Below are 20,536 nucleotides of genomic sequence, written 5' to 3'. Positions count from 1 at the left end.
CAGGGGCGCCTCTGAGTACCTCGGCGTACGAGATCGCTGGCTGCACCGGAAACGACGCTTGAGGCTGTGCTTGTGGCTGCTGTTCCCGGACTACTTGTCTCACTTCCTCACGAACCACTTCCGCCGACGACGAGACCTATGTCGGGTTGCTGTTGAGCCTCAGGAGCTCTTCTCCAACAACAGACCGAACGAGCTCTCGTAGTACGTCGATGCTATTCCCGACGACTGCTGACAACGCGCCTACAGATGCGACGTTCACATCCTGGTTGTAGTGCCTTGCTCGCTGTTGCAGTGTCTTTTTCCCCCGCAGGGGCGTCTGCGCAAGCAGGCGTTTGGTGTGTAGCGACACCACGGACCCGAGCTAACGGGGGGGTTTCGACCCCCTCCCACGCCTAGCCGTGCGTGGCTTAGCCGTGTCCGGGGAAAAGGGGATCCTGGGGGTTGAGCCAATGCCGGGTGATTGGACCTTTAAGGCCCCCCTGCAGAGGCAACACACCCCTTTGGCCCCGGCTTCACGTAGACGGCACCCCTGGGCTGACCCACCCAGGGGAAATCGGCAGTCGCCTTTTCCTATCTCTTTCTCTCCCCACATCTTCGTCTTTCTCTTACTTTTAATCTTTCCTGTCTGCTCCTCTCTTCAATTTACTTCCGTTTTTCTTGGCGGCGAGGGTTAACCTTGTGTATGTGCCCTCTCTTGGGCACATTATATTTGGTTATAGTAGCTGTGTACAGCTGGCGTAGACATACTTTATAGCAATATAAGTGTTGTCGCGTCCCCATGTTGGGCTCCATGGTGGGCGGCTGGCATGGCTGCCGAAACTATACATAATCTATGGCCTCAACCTCATTTCCTCCCCTGAATGATCGCCGTCTCACAAAGAGAGGGCGCACCGAAGAGACTTTCAACGCCTTGTTCAAACCCACAGAAAATTTTCCACGGTTCCACGTAATCCACTGCGAAACACTAGAAAAGAACGCAAGAACGATCTCTCCTTTTCTTGTATCGAAATGCCTCACCGACACACTCGGTCAAGGCTATAAGGCTACAAGAATGGCTAGTGGGGACCTTTTGCTAGAAGTTCAAAGTAAGACCCAGTATGAAAAACTTTCAAAACTTGCCTCTTTTGGAAGCACCCCTGTCTCTATTACACAACACCGATCCCTCAACAGTTCGCGAGGTGTAGTATCTGACCAAGACCTGTTGGACTTGACTGAGAGTGAGCTCCTTGAGGGCTGGAGTGAACATCATGTAACGCACGTACAGCGAATTAAAATCAGACGTGACGACAAAGAAATCCCGACAAAACACCTGATTATCACATTTTCCACAAGCACCCTTCCAGAATATCTTGAAACAGGCTACCTGAAGCTTAAGGTCAGACCTTACATCCCAAACCCGCGGCGTTGCTTTAAGTGCCAGCGTTTCGGTCACGGCTCTCAGAGCTGCCGCGGCCGTCAAACCTGTGCTAAGTGTAGTTCACACGATCACCCTGCAGACGACTGTGTCGAAGTTCCCCGTTGTGCAAACTGCGAAGGTGGGCACGCAGCCTACTCTCGTAGTTGTCCCGCATGGAAAAAAGAAAAAGAAATAATAACACTCAAGGTAACGGAAAACATCTCCTTTAGAGAGGCGCGAAAACGCCTTTCTTTTCCACAGGGAACTCTATTCGCGGACGTGGCACGCAAGGGGGCAGTGTCACAAAGGTTCGCGGCGGCCGCACGTACCACGCACAGTGGACGGGCGGTAGCGCCATCTGCCCCCTCAGCGGAAGCAGCCCGTACTGCTCCGCAACCAAAGGGCATGCAGGCCTCCGGATCTGCAGGCCCAGGGCCTTCTGTTCAGGCAGAAAGCCCTAAAACACTGACACCCGTCCGCGTAAGCCGCGACCGGGCATCCAGCGCCTCTGCCGAGGTGATGGACACAACGGCAAGCCCAACGGCGTCTCAGGCGCCGAAGGAGCGGCGCAGCTCGTTGGAGCGCGCCAAAAAAGAAAAAGCCCGCATCACAGGGCCTGGAAAGGGCTCTGTGACTTAAGGTAATAGTTCTTTCAGTACACACAGCACTAACTTACACTGAAAATGGATACACAAATTATACAATGGAACGTCAGAGGTCTACTAAGAAACCTCGACGATATCCAAGAGCTGCTACATGAACACTCACCAAAAGTGCTGTGTGTGCAAGAAACACATTTAAAATCCAAAAACACGAATTTTCTACGCCAATATGTCATATTCCGAAAGGACCGGGATGATGCTGTGGCGTCATCCGGTGGCGTAGCCGTTATAGTTAACCAAGGAATTGCATGTACCCACTTACCACTCCAAACATCCCTTGAGGCAGTGGCTGTTCGAGCCGTCCTATTCAACAAACTGATCACAATCTGCTCACTTTACATACCCCCGCAGTGCCAACTCCAAAAATATGAATTCGAGTCCTTAATAGACCAACTTCCAGAACCATTTCTGGTCCTTGGAGACTTGAATGCACACAACAGTCTATGGGGTGACTCTCGCTGCGATGCGCGAGGTCGTCTGATTGAACAGTTCCTTTTCTCTTCTGGCGCATGTCTCTTGAATAAAAAACAACCAACATATTACTGCCTTGCAAACAGAACATACTCGTCCATAGATCTCAGCATAGCGTCTCCATCACTTCTGCCCCTAATTAAATGGAAAGTTATCAATAATCCTTACGGAAGTGACCACTTTCCAATACTTCTGAACACACCAATTACTAATGAATGTCCCCATCAGGTTCCAAAATGGCAGATTAAGAAGGCCGATTGGGAACAGTTTCGGAAAGTTACACTGTTAAGTTGGACGGACATGTCTTCCTTAAGCATAGACGCAGCTGTAGAATACTTTACATCATTTCTGATTGATGCCGCAACCAAATGTATTCCACAATCAAGTGGACACTCTGGAAAACGACGAGTTCCATGGTGGAACAGTGATTGCAGAAATGCGCGTAAGAAACAAAACAAAGCATGGAGTTTGCTTCGCGACTCCCCGACAGCGGAGAACCTTACAAATTTTAAGATTATCAAGTCTCAAGGCAGGAGAACGCGCCGACAGGCTAGAAGAGAGAGTTGGCAAAAATTTATATCAGGCATCAATTCATACACACAAGAAGGCAAACTCTGGAACATGATTAGTAGGGTAGAAGGACGACAAACACATTCACTGCCTCTAGTAAACACACAAGGCGACAGCATAGAAGACCAAGCAAACTTTCTAGGCGCACATTTCGAACAAGTGTCCAGCTCGTCGCACTATTCCGAGGCTTTCCAACGCTACAAGACAACAATAGAAAAACAGAAATTAGAGCGCAAATCCACAAAATACGATGCGTACAACAGAGCTTTCTCCTTAGCTGAGCTGCAGGCATCGCTAACCTGCTGCAGTAGTTCCGCCCCAGGCTCCGACCGTGTGGTATATGACATGCTGAAAAACCTACCTGCCGAAACGCAAAAAACCTTACTTTCCTTGTACAATGCCATCTGGTTTTCCGGCGAGATCCCCTCGTCTTGGAAAGAGGCGATCGTCGTTCCCATTCTTAAACAGGGCAAGGATCCATCCTCCGTTTCGAGTTACAGGCCCATCGCACTTACAAGCTGCCTGTGTAAACTTTTCGAAAAGATGATAAACCGCCGACTTATGCATTTCCTGGAAAGAAACAATCTACTTGACCCGTACCAGTGCGGATTTCGCGAGGGTAGATCCACCACCGACCACTTGTTACGTATCGAGGCACAAATCCGTGACGCATTCGCCCACAAGCAGTTCTTTCTTTCTGTGTTCCTCGATATGGAAAAGGCTTACGACACAACATGGCGCTTCGGAATACTAAGAGACCTGTCCCACCTTGGTGTACGTGGTAGAATGCTAGATATAATAGAGAGCTACCTGTCGGATCGTACGTTCCGTGTCCGAGTAGGAAATGTTCTATCAAGACCATTCCTTCAAGAAACCGGAGTGCCACAGGGTGGTGTACTTAGCTGTACACTCTTTATAATCAAAATGAATTCCTTGCGTCTTTGCATCCCACGGAATATGTTTTACTGCACATATGTCGATGATGTACAGATCGGCTTTAAATCGTGCAACCTCTCGATGTGTGAGCGGCAGGTCCAGCTAGGTTTAAACAAGATCTCTAGATGGGCAGACGAAAATGGCTTTACACTGAATGCACAAAAAAGTACTTGCGTCTTATTCTCCCGAAGAGAGGCCTCCATCCCGATCCAGATATTGGCCTACATGGACAGCGTCTGTCGGTAGAAACGGAGCACAAGTTCCTAGGGCTTATCCTAGATACGAAACTCTCCTTTATAACACACATCAAGTACATAAAACACAAGTGCATAAAAACAATGAATGTTCTAAAAGTATTGTCACGCACTGCGTGGGGTAGTGACAAGAAATGTCTGATAAATTTGTATAAAAGCCTCATACGCACTCGCCTAGACTACGGGGCAATAATCTACCAGTCTGCGACACCAAGCGCCCTAAAAATGCTTGACCCTGTCCACCATCTAGGCATTCGGCTATCTACGGGCGCCTTTCGCACCAGCCCCGTGGAAAGCCTCTACGTCGAATCGAACGAGTGGTCGCTACACCTTCAGAGATCTTACCTATCTTTTGTATATTTCCTGAAGGTGAACGCAAACAACGAACACCCCTCACACACTACAATCAATGAGTTGTCTGCTTCTGAACTTTTTCACAACCGTCCTTCAATGAGACAGCCGTACTCACTTCGTGTGAGGAGCCTAGCTGAAGAAATGGGTGTGCCACTTCTCGAACACTGTCTAATGGCTCCCGCTGCCTATCTCCCGCCGTGGCAGTGGCAGCTTATAGAGTGCGATCTTTCTTTCGTCGAAGTTACCAAGCATGCGCCACTTGCACATATCCGTACACACTTCCTTGAATTACAATACAAGTACCCACACCCTGAGTTCTTTACAGATGCCTCAAAGTCTAACACTTCTGTGTCGTACGCAGCCGTTGGTCCATCCTTTTCCGATTCCGGTATTCTGCACCCTGATTCCAGTATCTTCACGGCAGAAGCCTATGCGATACTTGCGGCAGTTAAACACATAAAACAATTAAAACTACAAAAGGCAGTGATATACACGGATTCATTAAGTGTAGTGAAAGCTTTAAAAACTATGACAAAACACACAAATCCGGTCCTTGTCTCGCTCTACTCTATTTTATGCACGATCTACTCACTTCAACAGCACGTCGTAGTGTGCTGGGTGCCAGGGCACCGCGAGATACAAGGCAACGTGTTGGCGGATCAGCTAGCAGCATCCGCCCACGAAAACAGTCCCAATACATCTGTAGCTATCCCTCCAATAGACTTAAAACCATTCCTCAAAAGAAAGCTCAGGGCCTTTTGGCAGAGCACATGGGATAGGCACACACAAAATAAACTGCACGTTATCAAGCCGCAACTAGGTAACTGGCCGCCAGTATCAAAATCACGCCACACAGAAGTTACACTCTGCAGACTTAGGATTGGCCACACATACAGTACACATTCATACATTCTGTCCGGAGGCGATCCACCTGTATGTGACCATTGTGGCGACCCCCTCACTGTACTCCACACCTTACTGCAATGCAGGGAACTAGACGCTCTCAGAAAAAAGCATTTTTCATCTATATACCTGCAGCACCCACTCCATCCTGTTATGTTCATTGGGAGAGAACCCCATTTTAAATATCAGTCCCTTTTTGCATTCCTAAAAGATCTACACAATTTTAACGTTATTTTTCCAGGCGCTCCGTAGCGCGGCCTCATGATTGAGGCTGCAGCTACGGTTTCCATCAAAGGAAGCACCTGCCTCCCGGCCTTTGGGATCAAAGGCCTTGAGGAGGCACTCGTGCTGTTATCCCGTTTTTCACTTGTAAATACCATGATCACTCGTCATTTAGGCCACAACCATAGATCACACCACTTGTCACTGCCATAATTTTAGACTGTATACACATTTTTACGCTTCTTTATAGCGCTTGATTTTAGGCCTATATACAGCCACAATACACCCTATCATTGTATCACTGGTCATCGCTAACACCACATAAAAGACATGGCGCTCTTTGGCCACCCATGGCCCTTGCGCCAAAAAACCCCACTAATCATCATCATCATCATCATCAGTGTCTTTTTCACCGCTGTCGCCTCGGAGCGAAATTCGGCGACGGTTCGTGGAGGGCATCGAACAAAACCGGCAAGACTCCTGCTTGACACCGCGCATAAGACGCCAAAGCTTCTTCTCCTCGCTCATATTTGGATCGGACTGGCGAAATAAGCGGGACATGTCTTCGACATACATTACCACGCTTTCGTTATTTCGCTGGTTTCTTGCTTGCAAAGCGGCTTCAGCTCTTTCTCTGTGGTCCCCGCTACCGTTGGAAATCATCCCATGAGCGAAGGGCACCTTCATGGTTTTCGAACCACGTTCGCGCACTGTCCTGCAACGCGAAATAAACGCAGCGGAGCTTCCGGTCTTCAGTCCATCCGTTGCAGACAGCGACGGGCTCAAAACCCTCCAGCCATTCTGCCGCGTCTTCATAGGGGTCGCCATGCAAAGGCTCGGGCGTCCGCGGCTTATCAACAACGACGTGTGTTGCGGCAATCTGGGACGTCATTTCGGTACTGTCACCACAGACATCTGGTGCTACTCTAGGCTCTGGCAGAACGGGAAATTCGGGTGGCTCACCACGTAGACGACGGCTTGCGCGCTGGTGGACAGGCGTGGGCTCGTTGGTTTCGAGTCGTCGTGGCTCCGAGCTGCTTCCTCTAACTTGATCAGGGCTTGGGATCACTACCTCGCACTTCCACCAGAATTGTAACGCACAATTCAGGCAGGTTGAGAGTAACTATTTATTATGGGCTAACTTGTGCCCGAAAAGTAAACGAGATATGTCGGTAGAGTGCCTTGCCGGACACCAAGAAGAAGAATTCTCAGAACAGTCCTCGAGCGGGGCGTCACTTCTTCACCGCATCACGCGCTGAACAAGCGCGTGGCGTCACAGCCTTTTCACGTTTTATCATCGGGCCGTTGTTCTCTTACAGGGCGCACGAACCTACGCGCGTAGTTTGAACATGGTGTGTGTCTTGCGTCAATAGATAGATAGATAGATAGATAGATAGATAGATAGATAGATAGATAGATAGATAGATAGATAGATAGATAGATAGATAGATAGATAGATAGATAGATAGATAGATAGATAGATAGATAGATAGATAGATAGATAGATTTCGAATTTAAAAATTTAGCTTACCTGCACTACTCAGTGAAGGAACAATAAACGTTTCAGTGACCCCAGAAAGTCGCCTTCGCTGCTTGAACTATCGTAATTGCTGCGTCTTGAGGCCACAGCTTCGGTTTAGCCACGGCTATCACTAACAAGTCGCGAATGAGATCATCAACGAAGGGTCTTCGATGTACTTCAGAACTGGAGAGCGACTCCAGTTAGCCACAGTACTGCAGAACTCAAGACTTCAAGCCCATCACGCGTGTGATTCAAAATTACTCATTTGCATAATAAGCAAAATAAATAGCCTGTTTCAGATTTCGCCTCAATATAGGCGCAACCTCCCTCGCCCTTTGTTAACGTCCAGCCTCGCCCACCTGACAATAATGTTTTCGTTATATTCTTCCATCGTCACGTGAGTGTGCGAACGCCCTCGGGTGGGTGATCCCTCAAGTGGTTCTTCACGTCGGCCTATTCCTACCGCCGAAAATAGTCTTTTCGCTCATGTGTAATAGGGCAAACGTCAAATATGTCCCCTGTCTGGCCACAGTTTACAGAGCAGGTGGACATAACAATTCGTATACAGTAATCAAGTTTCAGGGATAATTTTACCTGTTCAACGGCGCTAAACAGTAACATAAAAACAAACAGTCAATGTCTTTTATGCTGCTATATTATAAGAATGAATGCGGGTTCCGCAGTACAAGCTGCTGCCCTCTAGTTGTCATCGGAAGGCCGAATCACTGAGCGGAGCATTCTTTCTTACTGTAAGTATAGAGACATTGCCGTACATGGAGGAAGGAAAAATAAGGAGAGGCCCTGACGTCACATTCGTGAAGCCTCCACATCGCAAACACCCGCATCGCCTCCAAGCGAAGGAGCCTCGAAACATTTCACGATTTCCGCCGTGTCGTTTACAAGCGCATGCGCGATTCGAGCCTTTTTTTTTTTTCGCCGTGCAAGCGGCGCCGCGGCGCAGTCGGTTCACGCATGCTGCTCCTTGTGTGTGTTCTTTAGGAAAGCTACGCAATGCCCAGCTGTTGCGTATGGTTGCGTATGCCCGGTGCAAATCGCGTGCACTGCGGAAAGTACCGGGTGTCACTTTTCATGTGTACGTACACGTTCGCTTCATTTCTGATCACTAATGCATGGTATTTGCATGCGAAGCTCTCGGATGTGCGCTCTGTTGCTTCTTACTCATTTTGTCAACTCAGAACACACGTGAACTTTTGTTTTTGGCATCTGACGCGCCGTACATAACATGCGCCGAAGGCATCGTACGTTTTTAGAGGCTGTGTCGTTCAACGAAAGGGCAATAAACTTATGTTGTTGTTATCGGACTACGTGATGTATGTATTGTGCGTTGTGCGCTCGCTGCGTGCTTGTTGTTGTGTGCGTACTGGAATTACAAACTTTACGTGCACGATCGCGTATACAATACAGCGGTGTCCTCTTTTCGACGTGAAGTTACGTTGACTATAGCGTGGCGCTGCGCCGAATAGCTACTACGCTCACTCCATATACACGAACAAAGAACCGCTAATCCGGCAACAGACCGGGAAATCGGGCTACGAGAAAGGGAAGGCCTAACGCCCAGCAGAACGCGTAAGTCACTGCTAGGTGAGTTCGAATACGATGATGCAGGGGCTGAACGTTTTTGATCACGGCACGTACCGGTATTCTGTGCTGTTGCACAAAAACGCTCCACGAAGAATTTCAGCACGCAGCGCTCGGGCCTGCCACGCACGAACAGCCTGGTAAACGTCTGCTTGCAACATTTTGCTGCGTGCGAACCGCACAATACGCGCTAAGTTTACGCTGGGACTACAAATCTGCGCAGAAGCTAATCACCGCGGAGAGCACGCCGCGGGGCGTCTGCTGTTTTGTTTGCCCCATACCGGTTTGTTTGCCCCATAAATCTGACGTCACTTCCGCCACACTTTTCGCAATGCATTGAAATACGATAGGGCCTCTCCTTAGTATTCCTTCCTCCATGTTGCCGTAGCATGTTCTCAAAAAGCGCGCGTCGTGTGGTCACCCGTATTGCTGTCCACGTTCGCTTTTGCTCGGGAGATGGCGCATCAAGCACGCTATAGTTAGAGTTACTGTATATAGCTATAGTACCTTCTATGCAATGAAAGGGACAACACACCGTCCTGAAACATTCATATGCAGTTCTATTTATACTATTTCGTGTACACCGTTTATGTCATGTTGCACAATGTTACGTTCTTCGAGCGCGTCGTATTTCCCCCCTTCTTTTGCTGCAATTACTTTACTTAGAGATATCATGTAGCAGAATTCGCAGCTGGGAGATTTAGTGATAGTTCTTGAACATCTTGAAAGCCGCGCAAAAACGAAACAGACGAAAGAAGATAGAAGGTAAAACGACAGCACTGAAGAACGTTGAATGACAAACCACAGTGTCATTGTGTGTCCTGCGCTGTTTCCAAGATGTTCAAGCGATATCACATCTCTGATTGCAAATATTGCTTCTTGTGCGTAGCACGACACATGATTCTTGGACAAATGATCCCGATAGCGCCGACGACTTCAATGCCATCAGATCTGCAATTTGACTTCCTTAAATTAGCTGATTTGCGATGCACCGCAAGAATGTTGCAGCTTGCAAATACCTCGCTTCCAAGTTTATGTTCACCATAGGTGCTTTTAAAGTGTCTGCCCCCGCCTGGCACAGTTACGATATTGGAAATAGCGAGCAGCACTATTCTAATTAGATACAATGAAAGGCAAGGAAGGTTTACCGAATACATAGTATTTGTCTAGGATCTCACATATTTGGCTTCGATTTCCGTTATATTTAGCAACCAGCTTTGTGTTAAATAGATGCAAACGTACTCAAAACCAAATAGTTTAGCCTCAGATGTGATGCATTTAGATATTTAGAGTAGCAGTCTTTAAAACGATGATGAGTGTTGATTTTTCTTTCTCATGTTCATATATGGCCGCTGCGATTACCAAAATTGTCTAGCGCAGCACGTATCGCAAAACTCCTTCAACGCGTATTCATTACTGTGTACCGAGAAATATTAGACAATTTTAGTTTAGTGTACGCGAGACTACGTCCCGCAAAGTGCTGCGCGCTGCGTACGCTATGTTTGAGGCTGCCTCCTAGAGCATTAGTGTACCGTGCGCAGCATGCGAAACGTGTAATGCGCTTGAGCTCCAACAGGCTAGCCTTTGAGCGTTGCTTCGCGCCATCTAGTGGCAAAGCAACAAGCTGTAATACCGCTATTGGTCGGCGCAACATACAAGTCAAGGCATGAGACAAGCCCAGCTTTCCCGACGACGAGTAATGGTTTTGGGTGTTTGAGCTAGTGGAACTTGGATTTTTGTTATGGCGGTGCAGAGCAAAGCAGCACGAGGGGTACAGAGACGACGAAGACGAGCGCTTACTGCCAACTGAAAGTTTACTGTTTCCTACAGACATTCTGTAAGAAGAAGAGAGGGGGCAAAAAGAGAACGAACCGAACAAGTACTTCCAAACGCTAAGGTTAAAAATACCCCCACCGCTGGCACCGGCGTCTTCCACGAATGCCAGCTCTGCTACTAATGCATGGGCATTCTTCACGTGCCATGAAGGCTGCTTCCACACTTATGAGGGTGCCCGTGAGGGTTGTCCGTGCGTGAGAAAATTGTGTCAGCTTGGTGGAACATGGACGCGAATTCACATGCGCTGCATTGCATGGCTAGAACCATCCCTTTCGTTTATAACACTTGGCATGCTTTTGCAGGCGATCATTCAGACATGTGCCGGTTAGACACACGCGGGAAACACCATGGTTCAACGGGATTATGTACACGACGCCCCGCGCACAGCCCACCAATCCTTCGCGTTGCTTCACGTCACTATCAGGCTCTTGTTTCTTTGTAGGAATGACTACCCGACAACATAGCCGGCACGCAGGAACTGACGGTGCCCGGTCATCGTGCGTTGTGCTCCGGCTTAGCAGCGATCAGAATCCATTGCAGCTGTACACCTTTTGGGTTCAGGCTACATGAATGAGCTCCAAATCAAAGGCAACGCCGAAATTTGCACGGACTTCGTTCGCTGCCACGACCACCGTGCTGCTCTCGGTCGCGGTCATCTTGTCTGTTTTGCTCTCGGCAGGTAGATATCTCCAGAGAGAGCGCCGCCGGTAAGTTACGCAGTGGCTATAGCAGGCGCAACGTAAGCACCGAGATCTAGCGCGCGCATGCGCAGTCTTGCTTCCTGTCGTGCGTTGAGTGCGCTAGGCCATTGCGCGCGATTGACTAAAATTGTCTATAAGGAACCCAAGCACAAGATTGTGCGCGACGCTCACACGGCCGAGCTATGAGTTACTGGAAGTAGACGCTACGGGCGAAGGCGGTTTATCGCCGGAATTGGCAGTGCCGGCGGCAAGGAAATGCTGGACCGAAATGTCAACCTCTGAATGCTGGTTTGCACGTTCATTAACAGCCCGAACAAGCACCCAACGACGTGCATTTTAAAACTGTTCTTTGCTAGACCGTAATGAAAGATAACGTTACCAGGAATGTCCTCCTTCTCCGGTTTTTGTTTTTATTTTGAATCCATAAACGCTGGAATGCATTCCGCCACCGCACGCTGTGTGACGTTTGTTTGGGTTCCATGTCTCGACAACAAAGGATAAACAAGAGTAAGACCACCACCACTGAAATTAATACAGAGCTGGATATATAGGTGTGTGCACAGGGAGGGCAAAGGAGGCACCTCCCCCAGTAATCTATAGGGGACCACAAGGTCGGCCCCATACCTTTCCTGAGTGGCACCTGTGCCGTCATTGTTTCAAGTTTGGTGTTATGACTGTTGACGATGATTGCGGATGGGCGGCAACAAGGAGCAGAGAAGAGAAGAAAGAAGTGGGCACTAGCAGGCTCCTTCCCCTCTTTGCTCGTTTTGTAACCAGGACGAAACAATTGAACATTATTTCTTATCGTGTAGCCGCTTCAATTTACCGAGGAAAAACATTCTCAAAGCAGCGTTTATACGTATTAGATTGGATTTCATTACTTCGAATATTCTATCCTTGGGAGCCTCCTCATTAGGTCATTGTCACCGGGATGTCTGTTCTGCCGTACAAAAATTCTTAATTGAATCAGGGCGATTTTGATTCTGAATTTTTAAATTAGCATTAATAATATATTCTAACCTTCTATAATTCATTTTCACATGTGACCACTTTTACCTATAAATTATTCGTTTCTTGGCCAATCCCCCAGAGTGGGTGTGAGCCATTTATAAAGGTCATCATCATCATCACCAGTAGAAGAAAAGATGGAGCTTTTGGTCTAGGGCTCGGGTCTTAATTACGCGACATTCTTTCTGGTGCCGAAATCCCCCTGTCATCGCCCTTCCAAGACTTCTAGCTTTCATGGCATCAGTGGAGCGGCTGCGCAAGTACCGTGGCGTTGTCAGGGCCAGCGTCACGCGAACACTTACGCTCCTGACGGACGAACTGCAGGCCTCCGTTCCCGATGCCTGGAATCTCACGTTGCCTACCTGATTCAAAAGCTCAACAAGGACATCTTCGACGCCACTGACGGCGACGTTTACAAGGAAGAACTCGAGGCCGCGGAAGATGACAACCGAAAGGTATCTTACGCCGTGTCCCGAGCGTGGTTCTTTCTTCGAGAGGCTGCAAACAAAGCGACGGCAACGAGTACGTCAAAGCCGGAGGCTACATTACCGAACGCCGACGCCGGTGGTGCCAGCACCTCAGCACACAACGAGGTCAGTAATTCTTCACCTCAAGTAGTATAGGTAACTCCCAGTGAAGGAGCAGTGCCGCATCATCGCACAGTTGTCCTGCCGAAACTACAGAACCCTACGTTTTCCGGCGCGCTTCGCGCTTGGCAGTCCTTCTGGTACCATTTCAGCGCCGCAATACATCTCAACGAAGAACTGCAGATTGAGAAGTTTAAGTACCTCCTTTCATATTTGACTGGTGCAGCCACGAGAGCAATCCAAGGTATTCTACTGACCGAAGATAATTGCAGCATCTCCATCGAGACTTTGACGGAGCGGTTTGGTCGACGCGACTTGCTCATCAATGACTTCGCCTTGGCACTAGTCAAGTCTTCGGCAGAGGTTTAAAGACTCCGACTATTACACGACAAAGTCCAGTTTCGGGTCTCCGCATTGACCGGTTTGGGCGTGTCACCTGACCAGTACAACGTTGTCCTCAACCGCGTCCTAATGAGGTGCCTGCCTGATGATCTCGCGATACTCTATCGTCCGAAGGCGAAGGAAGCGCCGCAAGATACATCCGGTATCGCGACACCTGAAGAGAGATCACGACAGGCTGCAGAAATGCTACGTTTTCTGCGCGTCCAGGTTGAGATAAGAAAGCAAAGCAGACCAGGACGAACGGCACCAGCTTCCTTGCATTTGATACCTGAAGAGGACGACCAACATCCGCCAGCACCAGTCGGGAATCTGCCAACGGCGTCCGCACTCGCTGCCGAGTCTGTTCCAGTTACGGAAGAAGTGTGACCTTTATGCAACAATTGTCGTCACACCATCGCGGAATGCACCATCCAGCTCTCGGCGGATGAAAAAATCACAGCATATCCACGGAGTGAATGATGATGAGTGGGCGAAGCTGCGGAGGTTCATCGGTGAACCGTGAATCTTCCGTGAATTCTGCCCAGTACATCATCACCGACGTGAGATCGGGCGCGTTTATACTAAAGGTTCGATGAGTTATGACGACTTGCAGCTCACTTTAATTTTACATGTACGCTGTGAATTTTCATTCTTTAGAAAACCATTGCTTTAGAAAACATCTGGCGTCTTTCGTTAAGCAGCTGGCGTCTTTTCGTTTTGCTTTAGAAACATCTGGCGTTCTTTCGTTTTGCTTTTACAAAACATCTGGCGTCTTTCGTTGGTTTATTTCATCAATCAACGGCGTTTTGAACAAAATTTTTATTGTTTAATCACGCACAGGAGAAATCTCACCAGGCACTACCTTGGAGGTAAACAATGGCTGCTAATGGGAATGAGAGACAGAAGAAGTCGGCTTTTAGCTAACACTTACACTTCTACTTCTACTAACGTTTCCTACTGGAACATGCCAATGGCTGCTAATGGGGAATGAGAGACAGAAGAATTCGGCTTTTAGTTAACGCGCACGCTGCAAATTTTTTATGGTTCAACAACGCACAGGAAAAATCTCCCACCGGCACGACCTTGGAGGTCAAGGATCTGGTACTAGCGTTACGACTGGTTACGCACTACGACTACGACAACTACGAGGGACGAACGGGTGCCGCTTTAAGGAGTTTCGCCCCTAAAAGGGCTCGCTTGCGCACTGTTCGATGCTGCTACCGCTGCGGCAGGAGGAATCTCGTGACTCGTTTTTGCCGACTATCACGTAACGTCACGTGTGGCAAGTGCCATCGTCGACATTTGACCTGTTCATGTGACCGAGGAGGGGTTGAGGCTGACACCCAGGCTAAGGTGAAGGACTCTTGCGAGGCTTCTCACGTACACATACGAGACGCGTTTTATTTACGTATTTGCAAGAGTCGTTACAGCAAAAGCGTAGAGACGCGCATTTACAATACAAGAACACACAAGGGACGAGAGGGCCAGCGAAGGCCAGAAAAAGAGCCCCAGGGCACTCCCGAAATGCTCCTTTTATAGCGGTCCGTGCACGCGCTAGACGCTGACTGCGTATAGCAGGTCTGGCGATGCGCGTTCCTTTCAGCGCACCAGGAGATTTTCAGCGTTCCTGTGGAACGTGGACAGCGTATGGCAGGTACGCCGATGAGCGTCCCTTGCCGGCGGGTTCTTTGTATTGCCGGTTATCACACCGTCATCTGTGAGTTGTTCAACCCAGCTGCATCAGTCCGTACAAACGTGACGACAGTGGATCAGGCCAAGCCACGCATAGCCGGATGAGACACCAGCACGCCGCAAGTGACATCTGTACCAAGCGCCCTGAGCGGAATCAACGCAGTACTACTCCAGACAGGACGAGTGTGGGTTCAGTGCGGGTCACGGAGGCGTCTCGTACACTTTCTTCTCGACAGCGGCAGTTAGCACACATTTATTCGAGGAGATGTCTCAAAGGACCTCAGATGCCCAGTTATCGGAAACGAGGAACTTTCCTTGGTTACCGTCGGCACCTCGATGCCCCGCCAAGTAATGCGCAGTCGGCGGGCACCTTTGACTCTTTCAGGCCAGCGTAGGGACATAGCGGTAACCGTGGGGGCCTTGGAGAAACCTGAAGTGTGTATGGTCACAAGCCCGCCTATCAGTAGTAGTCTTGGAACGTCTGTGCGTGAATAACTATGACGTCGCGGACAACTGTCATCCCGACGCATGGCAGCCACATGAAATATGCGTACTACTTGGTTCCGACGTGCACTGGAGGGTGGAAACTGGAAGGATTGATCGCTTGACGAGCGATCTGACGAACGTGGAAACCAAGTTCGGATGGACCGTTCAGGAAACTGTAGAACTCGCAGGAAGTTCAACACCTACGAGCGCTCTATTCCTGAACTGCAACCCGACTTTGCTTACTGACTTCGATCCTTCTACGGTGCGGCGTCTGAACGTCATCGGAGTCGAGCCATCTACTGAAAAAAGGACAAGGCTCTGCCAGCACTTGATATATTTAAAGAGAGCACCGTGAACTTATATGAGCGCAACAAAGTGCCGCCGAAGATCAGGGAAGTTCCAGAGATACCTTCAGGCAGCGACAGTAGAAGGTTAGCCGAGCACTATATGCTAGTGCAATTCAACAAATTCAAGGGACAGCCCGAACTTCGGAAGCAGTATAGCGCAGCAACCAGAGCGTACTTTAAGAAAGGGCAGGTAGAGCGAGTTGAGAAGCCACTGCCCCAAGAGAATGTTTATTACATGCCTCATCATGCAGTAATCCGTCAAGATGCCATCGCGACAGAACTTCGTGCTGTATTTGACGTTTCACTGCATGCGCTAGGTTATCCCTTCAACAAGGATGTCCTGCTCAAGGGTACAAAGATCGACGCTGACGTTGCGCAGCTGCTACTCGCTTTCCAATGTCAAGCGGTCGCGAAAGAAAGCTCGGGGATGATTGAGCTCCTTGGTGGCTCGGCAGGCCAGAGTGCGTCATCACATCGACAAAAGACGCATTGGGATGGTCACCTGGGCGCAACAGTCTCAACGCCGAGAGCCTCGCTACCGTGATCTGCGAAGTTCGAGCGGTCGTCAACAGCGGACCTCATGAATCTTGACAGCAACCCTAATGAACTGCAACAACCGGCTCAATTGCACTTCTTGCGTGGAAGACACGCCGTATGTGTTCTCCTATTTTTTCTCATTGCAAAAGCATCTACAAGAGGGGACCTTTCCAGCCACACGCGCTATCGAGAGCGTCTCACAGAGGAGCTATGGACCCGATGGAAGCGGTCCTACGTTCTATTACTTCGATTCACGCGCAATGGGCGTGTTCGTGAATTACCTCAACTACGGGCTGGTGATTATGTGCTTTTTATGAACAGAGTTATGTCAGCGCGCATAGGAAAGGACGGTTGTGCGCGCGTCTGTACACAGCGATTAGTTCCAATCAAACGAACTGTTCATTCAGAAATCAAGTTGGCAAGAATCAGCTGCCGAGTGATCGGTTTGGCCCCTGGGGAATATGTTGACGATGATTGCGGATGGGCGGCAACAAGAAGGAGCAGGGAATAGAAGAAGTGGACACGAGCAGTATAATAAAATACGGAGTTCTTGGTCCACGGCTCGGGCTTAATTACGCGACAAGGATCACGCAGGTTATTGAGGATAATGCCAGTCGGAGACTGTTATGGTTGTCTTCCCTGAGCTCCCTGAGCTATATTTCCCACCTTTGCCCCTGGAAAGTCGGCGATCCAAGGCAAGCGGTCGCGAGAAGCACGTCAGCTTTCGTTCTTGCATCCACTGCGTATTTTCTTCTCTTTGAACTCCACTAAATGGGTGAGGGGGATGGAGGGGCGCATCGGTGAATCTTGGCCCCTTAACGGAGAGCACTATGGCTGGATAAAACTAAACACGACCCGTAAATTTGTATGCGTGAAGCGATAGCACGATAACTTTTATACGGTATACATCACTTCGCTACATTTTATTGTATAAATTCGCAGTTATAGATTCTCGCCACTTTTGACAGCCTGAAAAAAAGAAGACGAAGAGGTTTTTTGTTTAAAAAAATGTTTTTTTTCGGCCATCGTATCTCTACGTGCGCGTCCCTGATACCAAGTTCAATAAGATCATCACTTCCTCAAAAAAACGATGCATTGCGGGCGTTTAACCCACTGAGCTACCGCCAGACACATAACGGAGGCTACATGAACGCGCCTTTTATCGCTCACACTTTCCTCTCACAGTGCTCTTGGATGAATGGATGGACGCTATCCCTATTGCAAAACCCAGCGCCACTAGGTGCCAGCGTACAGTACCATGCCGGATTATGGGCCCACTGTCGCGCTGGATACTGGGCCGCTCGAGCGGCGTTTTACTGGGAGGCGCTGGGAGTCAAGCGCAAAACGGCTCTACAACGTTAAAACGGCGGTGCCTACCTGCTTTACATAAATTTAGTAAAGAAACTGGTAAATAAGCATTAGTGCAATAATAAAGAAAGCCATATGAAAAAAAAAAAGCACCACCACGGGGATTGAACTTGCCACCTCCTGATCCCCAACCGGGTACTCTACCACTGCGCACCGCTGAAACACGTGGACCTCCATGTAAACGGGCTAGTCAACACAGTAAAAGAGCGTTTCGTTTCATATTTTGATGTTGCCTACTCAAGGTAGATGCGATCTCCCTATCCAAATCAGGCTTGCTTCTTTATTAGACACAAACAAAGGGTGTAGACGCTACGATATTAGCGGGTACAGAAAAACTGAGCCAGGAGCCATCGTGTCGCCATGATAGAACGTGTTCTCTACTTCTTCTTCTTCTTTGCCTTTTCTGGCTGGCTGCGTTTATTTATTGTTTTCCACATCCTGCCCCGCCCCAGAAGTAGTGGGCATTTCCAGGTGATGCAGAGCTTGAGCGGGTCTTTTAAACACTTTTTCGTCTTGTGTCTTGATGGTGTAAGCCCGCACCAGACCATCACGACCGGGGTGCACTTCCAATATTCGACCTAGCTGCCAAAAACACCGATTCTTCTTGTCGTCTTGTAGTAGCACGACATCGTCTACCGTTAAAATTCGGTTAGATCCTTGCGGATACCGATGCAGAGACCGCAATTCCAGGAGATACTCCTTTCTCCATCTTTGCCACAGATGATTCAACAGCCTCTGACGATGCTCCAGCTTCCAAATAACACCATTCCTAGTAGTCTGCGGCCAGGTTGAAGTTTCACATAGGTCAGGGTCCGGATGAGCCAGGATTGAACTCCCTATGAGAAATTGAGCCGGGCACACCGGTGACGGTTCTCCTGCCTGCGTGTACGTATATGTCAGAGGACGAGAGTTGATCACAGCTTCGACTTCTAGAAGTAATGTCATCAACTCTTCACTTCCTAGACTGCTTTTCCCAAGAACTTTTCGAAGAGCTTTTTCCACGATATTCGATGTATGGCAAGAAATGTAGCAAACGGGTATCCACTTATACGTTTCCCTATGTCCCGCAGGTCTTTGCTTGCCTTCTTGAACGTCAACGCGTTGTCAGAGTAAACTGTTCGAGGCACTCCCCTACGAGCAAAAAACCTCCTGGAGGCAAGCAGGGGCGTAGCCAGAAATTTTTTTCGGGGGGGTTTCAACCATACTTTATGTCTGTTCGTGCGTGCGTTTGTATGTGTACATGCCTATATACGCAAGCAAAACTGAACATTTTCGGGGGGGGGGGGGGTTTGAACCACCCCAACCCCCCCCCCCTCCTTGGCTACGCCCCTGAAGGCAAGAATGAAACTGTCCGCTGAGAGGCAGTCTACCAGTTCCAGATGTACCGCTCTTTTTGTTGCGCAGGTAAATAACACAATCTAAACCTTGGTACACTGGGCCTCACTCTTGTTGAGTTTCACATACAACGGGCCTGCAAAATAAACGCAGCCAGCCAAAAAAGGCAAAGAAGAAGAAGTAGAGAACACGTTCTATCATGGCGACACGATGGCTCCTGGCTCAGTTTTTCTGTACCCGCTAATATCGTAGCGTCTACAAAGGGTTTCCGGCAACGAATGAAATGCTCAAAATGGGAAGCGCGCTAAGTTTCTTTAGGAGTTACCGTCTTAACTACGAAAAATATGAAGTGGATAGAGGAGCAGGGTACAGTTTGTGTGCTGTTACTGCCGATTTTTAATAGCCGTTTCTCGCCCTTGCTAATGATCAACATGTACAGAAGCTTTATGATGACTCGTTCGATAAACACGCGCGTACATGAATTCATACTGAGTAGTTTTCTCGCGCGAGCGACGATATTACTGCCGGGCGGGCGTGCCTGTATTCTGATTTGCAGTTCTATTGATACCTGCAACTATAAAACCGCTCGGTAAAAACAAATACAACTCGCTGAAAAAATATGCCATTGTGTTAGCTCACTAACGCGTACCACTTGGCAGGTATGTGTTCTGACGTATGAGTCAGAGAAGTACCGGCGAGTGCGGCCGGCTGCTTTCGGTGAGCCAGCGTCCGTTGCTGAAAGCCCGTCGCATCGATGGTTGTCGCTCCTTGTGCGGACACCGAGCACAAGAAAAAAGGGTTAATTTGGATTAAAGGATATCCAGACTGCGCCTTACAGTCATTCTTACAGGTTGCAATTGCGTGTACTTAAACCAAGAAGCGCACGGTGGCATGTAGACGGACTCGGCTGGTATTCTAGGCATAACGCTCGCTGGGAGTCGCACTGGGTAGGCCCGATCTCGGCGAGTATGAGTTGCGATGGTTCAAGTTTCTACACTTTGGTTTCGGAACCTTTTTAACTGTTGCCTAACGTGACGCTGAAGTGGAAGTGCAAGAATTGCCCGAGACGCGTTTCCGGTGTGGCGATATCGAACGACGGCTGTTTTTCTGGCCTCCGTTGGGAGGGGTCGCGAAGCCAGAGCACATTTACTTCTTGCCAGCTGCACGGCGCTGCAACGATTTGCTCTGTGTGTTCATACCGACGCCTCCAGACTTATAAACATTACAATATGGAGTCATTACCGCAACACATCACGGATGCAAATGTGATATATGCGCGCAGCATGCACAAAATGTGCATTCATTGCTGCTCCGTGCTCCGCAAGAATTAACGACGTTATTGGCACTGCATGAATAAAAAAAAGCGTAC

The sequence above is a fragment of the Rhipicephalus sanguineus genome, chromosome 4 (assembly GCF_013339695.2).
Source record: "Rhipicephalus sanguineus isolate Rsan-2018 chromosome 4, BIME_Rsan_1.4, whole genome shotgun sequence".
Lineage (NCBI taxonomy): Eukaryota > Metazoa > Arthropoda > Arachnida > Ixodida > Ixodidae > Rhipicephalus > Rhipicephalus sanguineus.
The sequence above is the reverse complement of the archived record's forward strand: the minus strand, read 5'-3'. Positions refer to the sequence as shown.